We start from the raw sequence: 17,957 nt of genomic DNA on the forward strand, positions 1-17,957 counted from the left end.
GCATTTGCATTTCCCAGCTGGAAAAGTTTGAAAAAACGGTTATGAAAATGGAAACAAAAATGGTGAAACGTTAAGATCAGCTGAAGAGATTGATGCATTTGTAGCTGAGCAAAAATGTGTGGCATTGTTATTTCAATCCGTTCGGGAAGACATAATCTCACTGATCAATTATTCAAATGCAAAAGGTCTCTGGAATAAGCTAGAAACAAAATGTCTAGGAAGTGCTGAAATTGTAAAAAGTAAAAAGAAACTTCTTAAGAAAGAGTTTGATATGTTTGGTTGCCTAAAGAATGAGTAAGTCTGTAAAATGATAGAAAGGTTTGGTCATCTGAAGCTGGAATTAGCAAGACATGATATCAGATTTCCTGATGAAGAGCTTGTCGACAAACTGTTCGATTCATTACCAGACGAGATGGATTGGAGATATTATGCGCTTATGCTGAAAAACACTATTGAGCCTGCAAAGTTGACTGTGGATTTGGTGATTGAGAGACTTGAAAGTCACGAGCTGGAATTGAAGAAGACGTACAAAGTCAATCACTCATCCTATCAGCAAAATTTGGAGTTGTATTATCCTAAAAGCATGATGCCAAAAGCAACTTCTCCCAAAACTGCTTTTTCTGCTGAGAATGTGTCTACATCAAGCAAAGAAAGTCAAAGTAGTGGAAATCACAGTGGTTATCACAGTGGATCTTCATCATCTGCAAGTCATTCTGATGCAAAGAATCGTTTTCAATGCAACATTGCAATAGACTTGAAGAATGCTCAGAATTTTGATGAGGAGTCGGCTAAACAGCAGATGATCTTCCTAGCATCGGTGTTGGAATCGTATGAAGGGTTAGTAGCTGGGAAGATAGACAACACCAACCTAACGAAAGAGGACTATGATCAAATAGATCCTGAAGAAATGGAGTTAATCGATATTCGTTGGGCTATGGCAAGTGCTGTTCGTCGAGCACAGCGTTTCATGGAAATTACCGGCAGGAAGACAATTGGTGGTCCATCTACTAAGCTGGGGTTCGATAAATCCAAAGTGACGTGCTTAAAGTGTAAGGAGAAAGGTCACTTCAAGCGAGAATGCAGAAACGCATATGCTGATGAATCGGAAAATCCTTTCAGAGATGATTACTACAAGAAGGCAATTTATCATCAGAATAAATCCGAGCCGCCTAGATTGAAGCAGGTTGAAGACAACAAAGAGAAATCTAGAGCTCTTGCGGTGATTTATGATGATGAGGGGTATGATTGGAGTAAAGAGGTTCTACCAGAAGAAGATGCGATTGGTTACGCATTCATGGCGAAAAACGACGAACCTATTCCTTGGAAAGATAACCGAACTGAAGAGCAGAAGTATAGATACAGAAAAATGATTGCTGAGAACAGAATCATTAGAATTTCTGGTATCTATCTGGAAGTGAGGAGAGCGAGAAGATGGGATCCGGACAGGGAGTGTTATCTTGACCCATATGGAAACATTGCGATCGATGACAAAACGCTTGATATCGAAGCCATAATCAAGGAGTACAAATGCGTCAGGTAAGAAAATTGATGGAAATGTTGATTGCAAAAATTGCAACAAAGAGTACAAATTTTGTAATACAGTCGCGTATCTCAACGGAAAGAAAGTTGATGATTTGACAGCAAAGGTCAGAAGCGTTGAGAATCAAATTCTCAATCGTGACAAAACAGTTAAAGCTTCAACTGAACGGATAAGAGAATTAGCTAGTCAAATTGAAAATGATAAAATTGATCATGAAAAAGTTAAAAAAGAAAATGAAAAGTTAATTCTTGAAAACCGTCAAAATTCTGAAAAGTTTGAAAAACTCAAAAGTACTGTGAAAGATAGTGATGATCGAAATGGTAAAACTTTTAAAGAAAACGAGCATTTAAAAGCAGTGCTGAGAGTAAAAGAAGAATCAATCAACAAACAACTGGATGAAATCGCTAAATTGTAACTTAAATTTCAAGAGGCTGAAATTGAAAATGAGTGAATCCAGTTGAAGCTTAATAGTTACAGCTCTACAAGCATTGTTTTGCAACACATTGTTCCCAACCCCATAGGGAAAAACAAAGCTGGCGAAGATGTTTATTCTGATGGAACCGGGGTGGGTTTTCATAGAGTTCCACCACCTGTTCTTGATAACTACACGAAAAAGCAATCAGGGTTGGTTGAAATTGAGGAAGAAAGTGAAGTTAAACTTCCGGAGAACATTGATGTCACGTTCACATCTTCCAATGACGATAGTGTTCAAAATGATATTGTAAAAGGTGTTGTTGAAAATGTGCTAAAAACGGATAGTGACACTACTGAGGAAGATGGATGTTTCTTGGACAAATACATTCCGAAACAAAAGTCCAAGAACAACTTAAATGAAGAATCAAATCTTGTCATGTACAAGATGTTGGGTTCAGATAAGTTGTTTTCGGATTCAGAGTTTCCGATAGAGAATGTTAACATGAACAAATTGACAAATGTTTTCAAGTTGGTCGAAGTCGAGTTGTCAGCAGTGAACAATCTGAGTCAAAAGAAAAGTAAAATGAGGTTTGAGAAAGAAAAAGTTTACAACAAGAAATCTGTTAATCCACCATGTTTTTATAATAACAACAGAAACAATTGGTCGGGTGGTTATCAGGGGGTAAATCTTATCAGAAGAAAAATGTTCCAAACAAGAGATTTGTTGAAAAGAAAAAGTTTGTGAACAGTTCGAGTTCACTTGCTGATGAAGAGAAAGAAATTTTTACAAAATCAAACAAAGAGTTTTTTGAGAAAAGAGCTTCACAGGCTCAGTCTGAAGGCACAAGCCGAGTGGCTGATACTCGAACATGCTTCAGATGTAATCAAGTTGGTCATATTGCACGAAAGTGTACCAACGTGAAGCCTAAGACTGAAACTGTGAAGACTCAACAAAAGAAAGTTGATGTGAAGGGTAAAACACCAATCGTTGTTGAGAAAAAGAGTGTGAAAAATGATAACATCAAAGTGAAAAATGAACCCGTAAAGAAGTCGGTAACTAAAAATGACAAATTTTACAAACGGGTTGCATTAGCTCAACAAGTTTGGAAACCGAAAACAGAGAACAAGGTTTCACCTCCTGAGGAATCAATTCAAGTTGATTATGATGCGAATTTTCCACCTCTGAAGGCTGAAAACTTTAAAATTCAAGTTGCGAGAGTTAAAACGGTCAAGGGTACACCTAAGGCTGATGAGGCCTGGGTGGACACCATGTTTGACTAAGCAGTTTGAATTGCCGGAGCTTCCTTGATCGCGAAGCATGAATCGACATATTTATTGAAGTTGGTTAAGTCAAAGTTTGTTATGTGCAGGATCTTCCAAAACTTGTATCCAGATGGATCATGGATAGTGGAGCATCTAGACATATGACAGGGAAGACCGCGTTGCTGTATGATGTCAGAAACATAAATGGAGCATACGTAGGTTTTGCGGGTAATCAAGGAGGAAGGATTATTGGTGAAGGAATGTTATCCAATGGGATTGTGACGTTTGAGAGAGTTAACTACATCGCTGAGCTGGAGAACAATCTACTGAGTATCTCGCAGATCTGTGACAGGATGTATACCACTCACTTCACTGATAAAGAATGTTTGATCTTGAAACCAGGATTTGTTATCCCTGAGGAATGGATTATCATGAGGGCACCGAGAGTTAATGATCTGTACGTGTTGGATATGAGCGTAGCTACTACAACCACAGGTCAGGCTCATTGTTTCGTGTCCAGAGCAACTGAAAAAGAATCGAGATTGTGGCACCGGAAGATGGGGCATATACATCTTAGAAAAATGAATCATTTGGTGCATAACGATTTGGTTACAGCAGTTCATGTCAAAGGTTTTCATCTGGAAGGGGAGTGTATTAGTTGTGTTAAAGGCAAGCAGAAGAAAAAGTCACACCCTACAAAGCAAGTCAATTCAGTCTCAAGACCCTTGGAAAGACTTCACATGGATTTGTTTGGTCTGGTGAATGTCAAGAGCATTACAGGAGATAAATATTGTCTTGTGGTTACTGATGATTATTCCAGATTTTCGTGGGTTTCTTTCTTGAAAACGAAAGACGAAACGTTTGACAGTTTAATGGCGTTGTTCAAGAAGATTGAGAATCTGTACCAACGGCGTATCAAAAGAATTCGAAGTGATAATGGTACTGAATTCAAGAACAGCAGAATGGAAGAATTTTGTGATGAAAGAGGTATATTGCATGAGTTTAGTGCTCCGTACACTCCGCAGCAGAATGGAGTCGCAGAACGAAAAAACCGGACGCTAATCGAGACGGCTAGAACGATGCTCGCAGATTCAAAGCTACCAATTAATTTTTGGGCTGAAGCTGTTTCCGCCGCATGCTATACGCTCAACAGGGTTCTTACTGTCAAAAAGTTCAACAAAACATGCTTTGAGCTGATCAATAATCGCAAACCGAATTTGAAGTATCTAGAACTGTTCGGGTCACCCTGTACAGTTATAGAGCCTTATGGAAAGTTTGGTCCGAAGTGCATTGAGGGTATATTTGTTAGATATTCAAGTCCTACAAGGCGTGTCTTCGTTCCAATGAGAAGCGGATTATTGAAGCTGCAAATGTTGAATGTCAAGGTTATACTATGCCGCCACAAAGTCCAGGAGATTCATGGCGATATCATTACGACAAGTTGTGGGAATCATTTGACATGATGGGGGAAGAAGAAGAAGAAGATTTCTTTGATGAGTTGGATATCTTGCGTGAATACGAGTCACAGCAAAGGTTCCAGCTGAGTATTCAAGACGACCATGGGAAACTTCAAATGATAATGAAGCAGGTCCGAGTAATGCTGGTGAACACAATGATGTCCAACAAAATGAAGTTGCTCAAGATAATCAGTCAGAACAGAATGATAATCAAGAATCAGAGAACAAGCCGATCTTTGATCATGGAGATTCAGATTCTGAGGGGGAGCAGATTCCAGATTCAAGTCAAATAAACCAAATTGGTGAACAAAGTGCAAATCAAAATGTTACTAATCTGGAAGGTGATGTGGATGTTCCAAGCGAAGTGATGCCGCGAACTCTTTCTTATCATCCAGAGGAGTTGATCATAGGAGAATTGCATTCAGGCGTTCGCAGGAGACGTCAAATAGACCAGGGCTTAACATGTTTTTATTCTACAGTAGCACCTTTACAAACTGAATTTTCATTAAGTTGTTTTATCTCGCAGATCGAACCGAGAACGTATAAAGAGGCGCTTACTGAAGACTCTTGGGTCATTGCGATGCAAGAAGAGTTGAGTCAGTTTCAAAAGTTGGGAGTGTGGAAGTTAGTGGATTTACCAGATGGTCAAAGGAAAATCAATACAAAATGGGTATTCAAGTGTAAGAGAGACGATAGAGGAGTTGTTGTAAGGAACAAAGCTCGACTCGTTGTTCAGGGCTTTAGTCAACAGGAAGGGATTGATTTTACAGAAGTCTATGCTCCTGTGGCACAACTAGAGGCAATCAGAATTTTCCTAACATTTGCGTCTTGGAAGAACTTCAAAGTTTATCAGTTGGATGTAAAATCGGCGTTTCTTTATGGGAAGGTCAAAGAGGAGGTTTATGTCGGTCAGCCGTCGGGCTTTACTGACCCAATCCACAAAAACAAGGTCTACTTATTGGACAAAGCGCTGTATGGTTTACACCAGGCCCTGAGAGCTTGGTACGAGACTTTGTCTCAACACCTACTAGCCAACAAATTCATACGTGGAAAAGTGGATGCCACTCTCTTCACTAAAGAGGTCGACGGACATCTTCTGATAGTTCAGATTTATGTAGACGATATAATTTTTGGGTCAACGAATGAGAAATTGTGCAAAGATTTCGAACAGGTGATGAAGCAAAAATTCGAAATGTCATCAATGGGGGAGATGAAATTCTTTCTAGGTCTACAAGTTGAACAACTACCTGAGGGAATTTTCATTCACCAGACGAAGTACGTGCATGATATTCTAGAGAAATTTGGAATGTCAAGTTCTACTCCAGCTGCTACCCCACTTGCGACAAATCATGGGATTCACCCAGATCTCACCGGAGATAGGGCTGATGAAATGTTCTACCGTTCCATGATAGGTTCTTTGATGTACTTAACTGCTTCACGTCCTGATATCATGTACCCAACGTGCCTCGTAGCAAGATATCAATCTAACCCGAGAGCTTCGCACATGATTATTGTGAAGAGGATATTACGCTACTTGAAAGGAACACCTACATTGGGGTTGTGGTATCCTAGAAAAGGCGACTTTACGCTCGAAGGGTATTCCGATTCGGATTTCAGATGCCGCAAAGTCAATACCAAATCGACAACTGCAGGATGCCAGTTCTTTGGACCTAGATTGGTTACCTGGCAGTGTAAGAGAAAAACGTCTGTGGCGTTATCTACATGTGAAGCAGAGTATGTTTCTGCTAGCAGTTGCTGCTCTCAGATCCTGTGGATACAGCAACAGATGCGCGACTACGGTTTGCAGTTTCTTAACACACCTCTGTTTGTTGATAATGAGGCCGCAATAAATATAACAAAGAATCCAGTACATCACGCTAAAACTAAACATATAGAGATTCGTCATCACTTTATTCGCGATTGCTTCGAGAAAAAGTTGATACGAATTGAGAAAATCCATACTGACGAACAGAAAGCTGATTTACATACCAAAGCTTTTGATAAAAATCGGTTTAAATATTTGTTAAAACTGAATGGTATGAAGCTTCTTTCGGTGTCGGATGGCATAATTAGCGTTGACGAGAGTACTGTTGCGGATGAAGATGAGAAACAATCTGCAATGGTTTGTCGACTTTTTACTTGTTTTGGTATTTAGGGGGAGTAGATAGATGTATATAGTTTATATTTTCAGAAAATACAAAAACAGTAAAAAATGCAAAAATACAAAAACATGATAAAACTGAAAAAGAGCTTGTGTATAAAGGGAAAATGATAGTACATTGGCTAGACAATTACAGTATGCTAAGAATTGTAAAGTTTAATATGAGTTAAACAGTCTCACTAATGATGTGTCGATAGGTTTTCGCACATTTAGTAAATTTATTCGGGATATAAACCTAAAATTTCAAACTTGTGAAATTCGTGGGGAACACTACTTGGATATATAGGTAACCCCTGAAATCTCGTTTGAAAGGTCCCATATTCTGAGTTACTAGGTCTTTATACTCAGTGAAATCTGGGGTATTATTCCGGGACTTCTGATGTATGGAAGTACTGACCTAGTCCCCGAATAATACTTTCTGCAAATGCTTGAAACATAGCATCGCCCTCAGCAAGCTGATGAAACAATAAAATTGATAGTCGCTGCTGTTGTAACTAAAAGATCCTCTAAAGGGGACACACCAGAAAGTCGAAGCCGTCATCTCTCTGCGTATACGGAAGTATCGACCTGAGCTCTCACGGCCCTCGCATTTAACCCCTAACAGATATCATTTGTGGTATACTCACCTGTAAGACAGAATATCTGGGATTCTGGATAGGGGAGTATATTCAAGAGGTGGGACATATAAATTGAGCTAAGTTCATAAGTCATCTAAATCGTATCCTGAATAGATTGAAATCTGTGTGAGAATTTAAGATGGATCAGTATATCGACAATCGAGGTGAATTGTTTAAGTCTGAGTATGATATATAGCTTAACGGTACTAGTAATTTGTCTGAAAAGCTGATATGATTCCCTGACACGCTCGCCAAAAATAAAGTATGTATATAGTTTACTTTGTTTACTTTCTGCAATTTAAGTTTTCTGCATTTCATTTCTTAGTTTGGAACACTTTATAAAATCCAAAAAGATTTTATTTCTGCTTTATTTTTGACAAACCAAAGTAGAGAGTTAATCGTTGGATTCTCGAAGATTGAAGCAGATGCAAGAAAGTTCTGAGCTGAAGAATGAGGAGAGCTTACTTTGTCAGAGATTGAGATGTTTTCAAAGATAAAACAAGTTCATTAAGTTGATGCTTGTTACATTGTTTTTTGAAAATGTGAAAATGTTTTTACAAAATCAGTTTGATTCGTCAAATGATCAACTAAGGTCATTAAGTTGAACTTGGTAGATTAATTGAGTTATCAGGGTCATTAATTTGGACCTGAGTACTTGAGTGGATTTCTAAAGCTGATTGAGTTTATGATTTATTATTGAAAAGATAGATTGTAATGTTATTGGTTGAGTAACAAGTTTTTGGACTTCATTATTCCCAATGGAAGCTAAATGTCAAAGCTTGAACCAGATACCTCAGATTCTAGCATATCGAGAGGGGGAGTCTGTGAAAGGGGGAGTGTGGAGCAACAGTCGAAGGGGAGTTTGAAGATAAAGATAGGTTGTGATCCTAAAACTGTGAAGATAGAGTGCTTATGATGAGAAGACAGAGAGTTGGAGGAAAGACCAAGACTGAAGACTCGGAGCTGAAAACTTCGTCAACATCCAAGGGGGAGTCTATTGATGCATGGAATGTCTGTTGACTACGTCTGCATTACGTCTTAGGTCAAGATAGGTCATCAGGAGCTTAAAAGTCAAATTTAGGTTATTATGTAATATTTTCGCTTTTGTGAACATGTGTTATAGAGGTTCCGCTCATAGATCATTAAAGGTTTCGCTTATATGGTAAAGTGGTAGTTTCGCTTATCTGTCATGACGAATAAGCGAAACCCCAAGGACTATATAAGGCAGTTTCAAGCGAACCCTGATAATCATTCGTGTATGTTGGAGTGGAACTGTTTCATGCTTGTGGTAGAAAAACTCTGTCAAATTGTAATCAGAAAGCATCAATAGAGAGGAAATTGAAAAGGAAATTCTGTGTAACTTCATTTACGTTGATTCCGCCTTCGTATGTGAAGATGAACGTTCTCAACTGACTGTTTAGGGTCGGAACACGGTCCAACATAATGAGCAGTGTTTACATGGGCAGCAAGGGTATAATGGGTATATTGCACAGTGCCTTGGTTATTTTGTGGTCTTGGACTAGGGTGAGTGATGATTGGTCCAGTTGTTTGATTTCTACATTCCCTAGCAAAATGACCTAACCTATTGCACTTGTAGCATTTGATTTTTGACTTATCCAACCCCACTTTTAGATTCCCATGCAACCCTGGGAATTTTCTCCCTGTCCTTTTGTAGAATTTACTGGTTCTAACAGTCAATAAAGCCAATTGGTGTAATATGTCCATTTCCTCTAAGTCAGTGGGATCAAAATGCTGAAGGTCATTGAGTTCAAAGCCAATTGGTGTAATAGTTCCCATGCAACCCTGGGAATTTTCTCCCTTCTTTTTCTTTTCCTTCTCCGCTACTATAATGTTGGCCAAGAAGGCTCGGTATTCCTTGCTGTGACAACCGGTAAATTCAGGCTAACATCCATACGAACTCGAATCTCGCACACATTATGATCCTACATTTTAAACTATTTATTTATTTTTTTTATAATTAATTGGATCGTTAGATGCATAACAATGTCTATTCGTGTCACATTTTGCACCTGGCAATTTCAAAAAAAATTGGCAGGCCACACACACAAGTCAACCGAACAAACATGAACGTTGGTGATATTTAACAAAATACTAGGAAGCGCTTAACAAAATATTTGTATGCATAATATATAATTATATGCATTCAAATATGGTTTTGGGAGTATGTATTTATATGTATACATGGATTATATATTAAAAATTACTAAATATAATAAGTAATAAAGAAAATATGAAACAAAGAAAAACAAACAACTCCTTCAGCATGTGTCGTTGGAGTTAAAAAGAAAAAAAAAATTATATAAAGTAAATAAATTAATATAAGAAAAAGAAACAAAAGAAAAGATATCTAGGCTTTGAAAGTCAAAAGGAAACATACTGATTCAAAATCTTTACCCATACTATTACCATATCTTTCTAAAAGTCCTTTTCTTTTCTTGTACGCATGCCAGTATGGCTTGTTTGATTAAATGTCTATTGGGTCACTAGCCTCACTTCAATCAAGACCTTGTGTCATGACGACATAACACCCTCAGCATCTCTCCCCTTCTCCTCCGATAACACCCACATCCCCCTCTTCGATGTATGAAACGGACCACCACCACCATCGTCGGGTGGAGGTGGTGAGCGACTGACCGGCCACACCCCATTCAACTCACCTGCGTCTCTTCACACCCACTTGAAATCGGAGGTCGGCTGAGCGAGAGAGAGGAACCAAGGAGGTGGTGAGCGACGAAACCAGAGCCGTCGCCGGTCGGCGGCGGCGGCAGCGGCAGTGGAGGCTAGATGACGGCGGCGACATTGTTTTCGACAACTTTTATGGTAAACCTTCACCTCACTCGCCTTTTCTCTTCATTTTTTTTTACTCATGATGACGAATTGTTGTGGTTGTTTATGTTGGTGTGATGTTGAGGATGATGGTGGTGGTGACGAGCCGATGAAGCTTCGCCGACGGTGGCGGAGCCACGGCGGTGATAGTGACGGTGGTGCTTCAGATTTGTTCAGATGGGTCAGATTCATGCTCAGTTCTTAGTTAGCTCAAGATGTAATCTCCGGTGCAGATTTGGTCACGGGTTCGAGTTCGAGTCAACTTTGGTGCAACACGGTTTAACACGGGTCGACTCAGTCTCGGTTCGGTCAACCCGGGTCAGACCCGGTCAACTAAGTGAGTCAACTCAGTTCGGTTTTTGGTCAATACGAGTCAACGACTTGGTTCAGATTTGTTTCGGGACATATTGGGTTCAGTTTGACACATTTCGGTCCAGTTTCGGTTCACACGGTTCGTATCGGTCAACCTCAGTCAAAGTACGGTCAAACTGAATCAACGAGAAGTTTCGGGTCAACCACAGTCAACACTGGGTCAAAACTCGGTCAACCCAAGCGCGGTAAAGTTTAAACGACACGAAATCTCAAATTATATAGTTATAGATCTTATATTGTTACGCGACCAAGCTCGATCCGATTAAATAACGTTTATACATTAGTTAATATATACGTTTTAGCGCTTGACGAAAATTACCTATATATTGTTAGTTGACAATTGTTGAATTTTGACAAAATAACAACAATTTGAGTTGTCGGGGCATCCTAAAAACTTAGGAAACTCTGCCCGAATTTCGTTAAAAATCCGAAATACCAAACACATCTATATTGTTTAAATGACGCCTTTCGAAGTATTTTAGCTAAATAAATATAAAGTATATCTATACTTTTGGCGACGTTTTATGAATTACAAAAAAAAGGGTTATAACGTCTCGACAAAACGCGAGCTATTAGTTTACGAAATTCGTATACTTTTATTAAATAAATATAATTATTTATATTTATTTTAAACGTCTTTAATCGAAGTATGACACCTTGCCGTAAGATTCATAACAAACGATATCATTAACCGACTCGATTCGATAACAACGAACTATATATATAATTATCTACACTTTTTATTCGCGACGACTAACACGATTTCGTAAGTATATTTGAATATATATATACATTTCATATAAAATATATATTCTAAATCACTCGAAAAATAAGTCGATCTCAAAACTTAGTTTTATCCCGAATATAAACGGGATCAAATAACCATAGTTGATTATTTCAAACAATAGTAAGAACGCCTTCGTAGGGTCGTTTTATTAACGACGCGGTAGAGCTCGGACACGTAGTTTAACTACGTTGTTTTATTAGAAACTGATGAGGTATTCCTTGATTAGGAACAATATAGTTGCACGCTAGCTAAATGCACGTTCTTGGAACGACACTTCGGAATCACGCTAGGCTAGCATTGCACTTGGTAGTCCAGGTGAGTTCATAACCCCCACTTTTTACTGTTTTACATTTTTTATAAATGTTTTCGGGGGTGGGAAGACATGCAAGTTTTGCAAAAATAAACAACTTTGCGATGAACGAAAACTCATATTTCAAAACCGTGTTGCGAATGAATTTCAAGGAACTTAAATGGTTTACGAATGATTTCGATCAAACATACCGGTTTTACAAAACACGCGCATATTTACGAAACGTGCATGATTTTCTAATGGGTACGGGCGACACAGTCGAGGTGATTCGACACAATCGAGGTGATTCGATACAGTCGAGGGGATTCGACACAGTCGAGGTTATTCGACACAGTCGAGGTGATTCACACAGTCGAGGTTATTTGACACAGTCCAGGTTACTTGACACAGTTGAAGTGATTCACACAGTCGAGGTGATTCGACACAGTCGAGGTGATTCGACACTAAAAACCGTCTACACAGGTTGAGTACTTCCTATGTCGCCGCATACGTTAATGTCCTCGCGAAACATTAACGATCAACCTGTTCATAGATGCTTTACATACCCATTTACAACACTAAAACTTTCATATGTTCATAAGATTCATTTGATGGAAACTCAGAAATACATGGATTTATAAACTTTGGTAACGTTTTTCAAATTATGCCTAAGTAAGAGGACGCGCTGATCCTGCTTACAAAGGTTCGTTTGGGCTTGGCCCATTCTCTCTCGTGCAATGCACAAACACTCTCGTGGGCTAGACTCACAGTTCTCATATATCATGCCAAGAAAATGCTTTTACTATATTTTCTCAAAAACTTTAAAACCGGTTATCAAAAAGATTTATTTTAAATCTTTTCAAAACAAACTATGAACTCGCTCAACTTTATGTTGACTTTTTCGCATGTTCTTTCTCAGGTTACTTTTTCAGAAACAATGGCACGGTTGGAATAGGAGAACCCATGGGAATTCGAGTACTTAGCGGCGTTCATTTTCTAGAAGTTTTAGTTTAATTGCTTCCGCTGTGCAATGAAGATACCGGTCCAGTCACGCCATGCTCTGATATTTCGGGGTGTGACAGATTGGTATCAGAGCTATAGGTTTCAGCGAATTAGGTTTCTGTAGAGATACCTAGGCTTTAACCTCACTTTCCTCTGGGGACTTAGATTATTAATACTTGGACACATACAGAACGCCTATGACTGAATATGGGTTTCCAACCGTTGCCAAGAACAATGAGTCAACTGTTTTGATTTTAAACATATACAAATGTTGTGTCGATACACAGTACACGAAACAATTACACACATTAAGAAAAACTTAAAGAGTTTTGGATAACATGCATTTAGGACCTTTGTAAAGCTTATGTCGAAATTCATTAAAGGTCCTCACTTAGAAACCATGACTAACAACTCGGGCAAACGCCATTATCTGTATTGTCTATGCTATTTTAGTTACCCGAGCAGGTAACCTACGCGGGACGAAACGCTATTGCGCAACTATACGTGAAAGTTAAACTATACATCAGCGGACGTCGAAGTACACCACACACGACTTTCGAGGCAAGGCCTTGGAGAAAACACAAATTGGCACGACAACAACGATGCTTATCTCGTCAGCGGAAGAAGATTTCACAAGATTTCACAACAGTTGATACTTAGTCTGAAGAGACTCACAATTGTTGGCGCTGCAAAGGAAGTCACATGTCTTCGCATCCCCCCCTCCTTCATTAATGGCGAATACACTATGTTCGACATTCCATGGTAACGTCACCTAACAACCGGCTATCAAACGAAATTCCAGGTAAAGTCCTTAAATTTCTTTTATTGAAATTCCGAGTTTTGCATCTAGTGAGTAGATTTTTTTTACATTTCTACTCCCCCTAATGATCATTGCATCACAAAAATATTCTTACATAATAGCGAATGCTCATTTGCTTCATTCTTGACTAATTCATATTTATACATGCGTTGTTTGTTACGCATGTGACTCCACTTGAAATTGTTGCTTTACCAAGTTCAAATATTATTTCGCTATACTCACTCCTTGCATTGTGATCTAGATAAACTTTATTATTGCATAATGTTGACTCCTTGGTATCGAGTCAACGGATCTCTTGGAAAACTCAGTTTCTTTTGTGTGGTATACATGGTTTTTCATTGTAACCATGTCGAAAATTTCTTATTGATACATGCATTCATTGTTGGAATGTGTCTAACCCAAGTTCAATTGTTTGAACTTGCTCGCAGTGCGTATTCACTTCAAGGCCACATATGATGGACTCGTGTCCTCATATTTGAAATAATCCTAACAAGCACTTCATTCGCTTAGAACCATAACATGCTTATTTGATCTTCGACCTCATTGAATCAATTGTTGATTTTGACACCTTTCGGTGGTGTTTTCACTAATCTGAAGCTTGCGCTAATCTCGTTGCTCACATTATATTCGGATTTAATCATTTATTTATTTGTTATTGATATTAAATCCACCTTGTTGGTTTATCATATTAAAGCAATCTTAACACAATCGTGTGTTAAGATAATGGTACACAAATGTATTTCATTTTCCGGTGTACCTCTTAACAGTTCATTCATCGTCGATCAAACGTTTTGGGATATTTATTGTTCGTTCATCTTCGATTGAAAAACATTATTTATTGGTTTTATTTTCAATCGAAAATCATATGATATTTGTTTGAAACAAACATTCAAATTTACTTCGTTGAACCTTTCATCTGATTTCAAACACGGTGAACTTGTTTGATCACCACTATTATTGAATTGTTTCAATCACTACGACACCTTGTGGTGTCGGAATGAACTTGTAGCTTGGGCTAATAATGATCGAGCGTTTCATGCAAAACTACGTACGCTCTTTGCTTGGCTAATCATTTAAATAGTCTTAATGCAACTATGTATTAAGACGATGATACACCAGGTTCGGTTGTATTTCATTTCGGTGTATCCTTGCAACACGTTGATTTTATTCATTTAATGATTCAAAAGTTGATAAATCATTTTTATAATTCTACTTAATTGAGTTTGTTGAATTCGAGTTTCACTTATACAACAACCAACACTAGATTCCGTTGGTAGTAAATTCTATTGTTTCAAAAATTGATTTGCAGTTTGTGAACGTTCATTTGGAATTCCATTGGTTGAATTTGCTCTTTTGTTGAACCCAATAAACCTAGTCACATTGGTGATAGTATCACAACATCTCGTTCACTTGACATCGACTTCTAAAACAAACTCAGCTAAACCGTTGGGTTCCTATTGATGCAAAATGATCATGAAATCACGTAAGGTGAACAAGTTTTGGTTCGATTACACGGTCATTCGCTTTGGTATTATTCGGACTTACCTGCGAAATGACACAACCCTGAGGAGATAACATAGTCTAAATTTCGAGGACGAAATTTTCGTAACAGGGGGAGAATGTGACAACCGGTAAATTCAGGCTAACATCCATACGAACTCGAATCTCGCACACATTATGATCCTACATTTTAAACTATTTATTTATTTTTTTTATAATTAATTGGATCGTTAGATGCATAACAATGTCTATTCGTGTCACATTTTGCACCTGGCAATTTCAAAAAAAATTGGCAGGCCACACACACAAGTCAACCGAACAAACATGAACGTTGGTGATATTTAACAAAATACTAGGAAGCGCTTAACAAAATATTTGTATGCATAATATATAATTATATGCATTCAAATATGGTTTTGGGAGTATGTATTTATATGTATACATGGATTATATATTAAAAATTACTAAATATAATAAGTAATAAAGAAAATATGAAACAAAGAAAAACAAACAACTCCTTCAGCATGTGTCGTTGGAGTTAAAAAGAAAAAAAAATTATATAAAGTAAATAAATTAATATAAGAAAAAGAAACAAAAGAAAAGATATCTAGGCTTTGAAAGTCAAAAGGAAACATACTGATTCAAAATCTTTACCCATACTATTACCATATCTTTCTAAAAGTCCTTTTCTTTTCTTGTACGCATGCCAGTATGGCTTGTTTGATTAAATGTCTATTGGGTCACTAGCCTCACTTCAATCAAGACCTTGTGTCATGACGACATAACACCCTCAGCATCTCTCCCCTTCTCCTCCGATAACACCCACATCCCCCTCTTCGATGTATGAAACGGACCACCACCACCATCGTCGGGTGGAGGTGGTGAGCGACTGACCGGCCACACCCCATTCAACTCACCTGCGTCTCTTCACACCCACTTGAAATCGGAGGTCGGCTGAGCGAGAGAGAGGAACCAAGGAGGTGGTGAGCGACGAAACCAGAGCCGTCGCCGGTCGGCGGCGGCGGCAGCGGCAGTGGAGGCTAGATGACGGCGGCGACATTGTTTTCGACAACTTTTATGGTAAACCTTCACCTCACTCGCCTTTTCTCTTCATTTTTTTTTACTCATGATGACGAATTGTTGTGGTTGTTTATGTTGGTGTGATGTTGAGGATGATGGTGGTGGTGACGAGCCGATGAAGCTTCGCCGACGGTGGCGGAGCCACGGCGGTGATAGTGACGGTGGTGCTTCAGATTTGTTCAGATGGGTCAGATTCATGCTCAGTTCTTAGTTAGCTCAAGATGTAATCTCCGGTGCAGATTTGGTCACGGGTTCGAGTTCGAGTCAACTTTGGTGCAACACGGTTTAACACGGGTCGACTCAGTCTCGGTTCGGTCAACCCGGGTCAGACCCGGTCAACTAAGTGAGTCAACTCAGTTCGGTTTTTGGTCAATACGAGTCAACGACTTGGTTCAGATTTGTTTCGGGACATATTGGGTTCAGTTTGACACATTTCGGTCCAGTTTCGGTTCACACGGTTCGTATCGGTCAACCTCAGTCAAAGTACGGTCAAACTGAATCAACGAGAAGTTTCGGGTCAACCACAGTCAACACTGGGTCAAAACTCGGTCAACCCAAGCGCGGTAAAGTTTAAACGACACGAAATCTCAAATTATATAGTTATAGATCTTATATTGTTACGCGACCGAGCTCGATCCGATTAAATAACGTTTATACATTAGTTAATATATACGTTTTAGCGCTTGACGAAAATTACCTATATATTGTTAGTTGACAATTGTTGAATTTTGACAAAATAACAACAATTTGAGTTGTCGGGGCATCCTAAAAACTTAGGAAACTCTGCCCGAATTTCGTTAAAAATCCGAAATACCAAACACATCTATATTGTTTAAATGACGCCTTTCGAAGTATTTTAGCTAAATAAATATAAAGTATATCTATACTTTTGGCGACGTTTTATGAATTACAAAAAAAAGGGTTATAACGTCTCGACAAAACGCGAGCTATTAGTTTACGAAATTCGTATACTTTTATTAAATAAATATAATTATTTATATTTATTTTAAACGTCTTTAATCGAAGTATGACACCTTGCCGTAAGATTCATAACAAACGATATCATTAACCGACTCGATTCGATAACAACGAACTATATATATAATTATCTACACTTTTTATTCGCGACGACTAACACGATTTCGTAAGTATATTTGAATATATATACATTTCATATAAAATATATATTCTAAATCACTCGAAAAATAAGTCGATCTCGAAACTTAGTTTTATCCCGAATATAAACGGGATCAAATAACCATAGTTGATTATTTCAAACAATAATAAGAACGCCTTCGTAGGGTCGTTTTATTAACGACGCGGTAGAGCTCGGACACGTAGTTTAACTACGTTGTTTTATTAGAAACTGATGAGGTATTCCTTGATTAGGAACAATATAGTTGCACGCTAGCTAAATGCACGTTCTTGGAACGACACTTCGGAATCACGCTAGGCTAGCATTGCACTTGGAAGTCCAGGTGAGTTCATAACCCCCACTTTTTACTGTTTTACATTTTTTATAAATGTTTTCGGGGGTGGGAAGACATGCAAGTTTTGCAAAAATAAACAACTTTGCGATGAACGAAAACTCATATTTCAAAACCGTGTTGCGAATGAATTTCAAGGAACTTAAATGGTTTACGAATGATTTCGATCAAACATACCGGTTTTACAAAACACGCGCATATTTACGAAACGTGCATGATTTTCTAATGGGTACGGGCGACACAGTCGAGGTGATTCGACACAATCGAGGTGATTCGATACAGTCGAGGGGATTCGACACAGTCGAGGTTATTCGACACAGT

General features: G+C 38.4%; 1 long non-coding RNA gene across 1 annotated transcript; it reads left to right on the forward strand.

The window, feature by feature from the left end:
• Positions 1-10,005: 10,005 nt before the first annotated feature.
• Positions 10,006-17,629, forward strand: LOC118489054. Its single transcript, XR_004886002.1, has 4 exons — positions 10,006-10,193; positions 15,948-16,149; positions 16,241-16,712; positions 17,539-17,629. It is a non-coding gene; the product is annotated as an uncharacterized LOC118489054 (long non-coding RNA).
• The last annotated feature ends 328 nt before the right edge of the window (positions 17,630-17,957 follow it).

The sequence above is a fragment of the Helianthus annuus genome, chromosome 2 (genome assembly GCF_002127325.2).
Source record: "Helianthus annuus cultivar XRQ/B chromosome 2, HanXRQr2.0-SUNRISE, whole genome shotgun sequence".
In the NCBI taxonomy this organism is placed as follows: domain Eukaryota; kingdom Viridiplantae; phylum Streptophyta; class Magnoliopsida; order Asterales; family Asteraceae; genus Helianthus; species Helianthus annuus.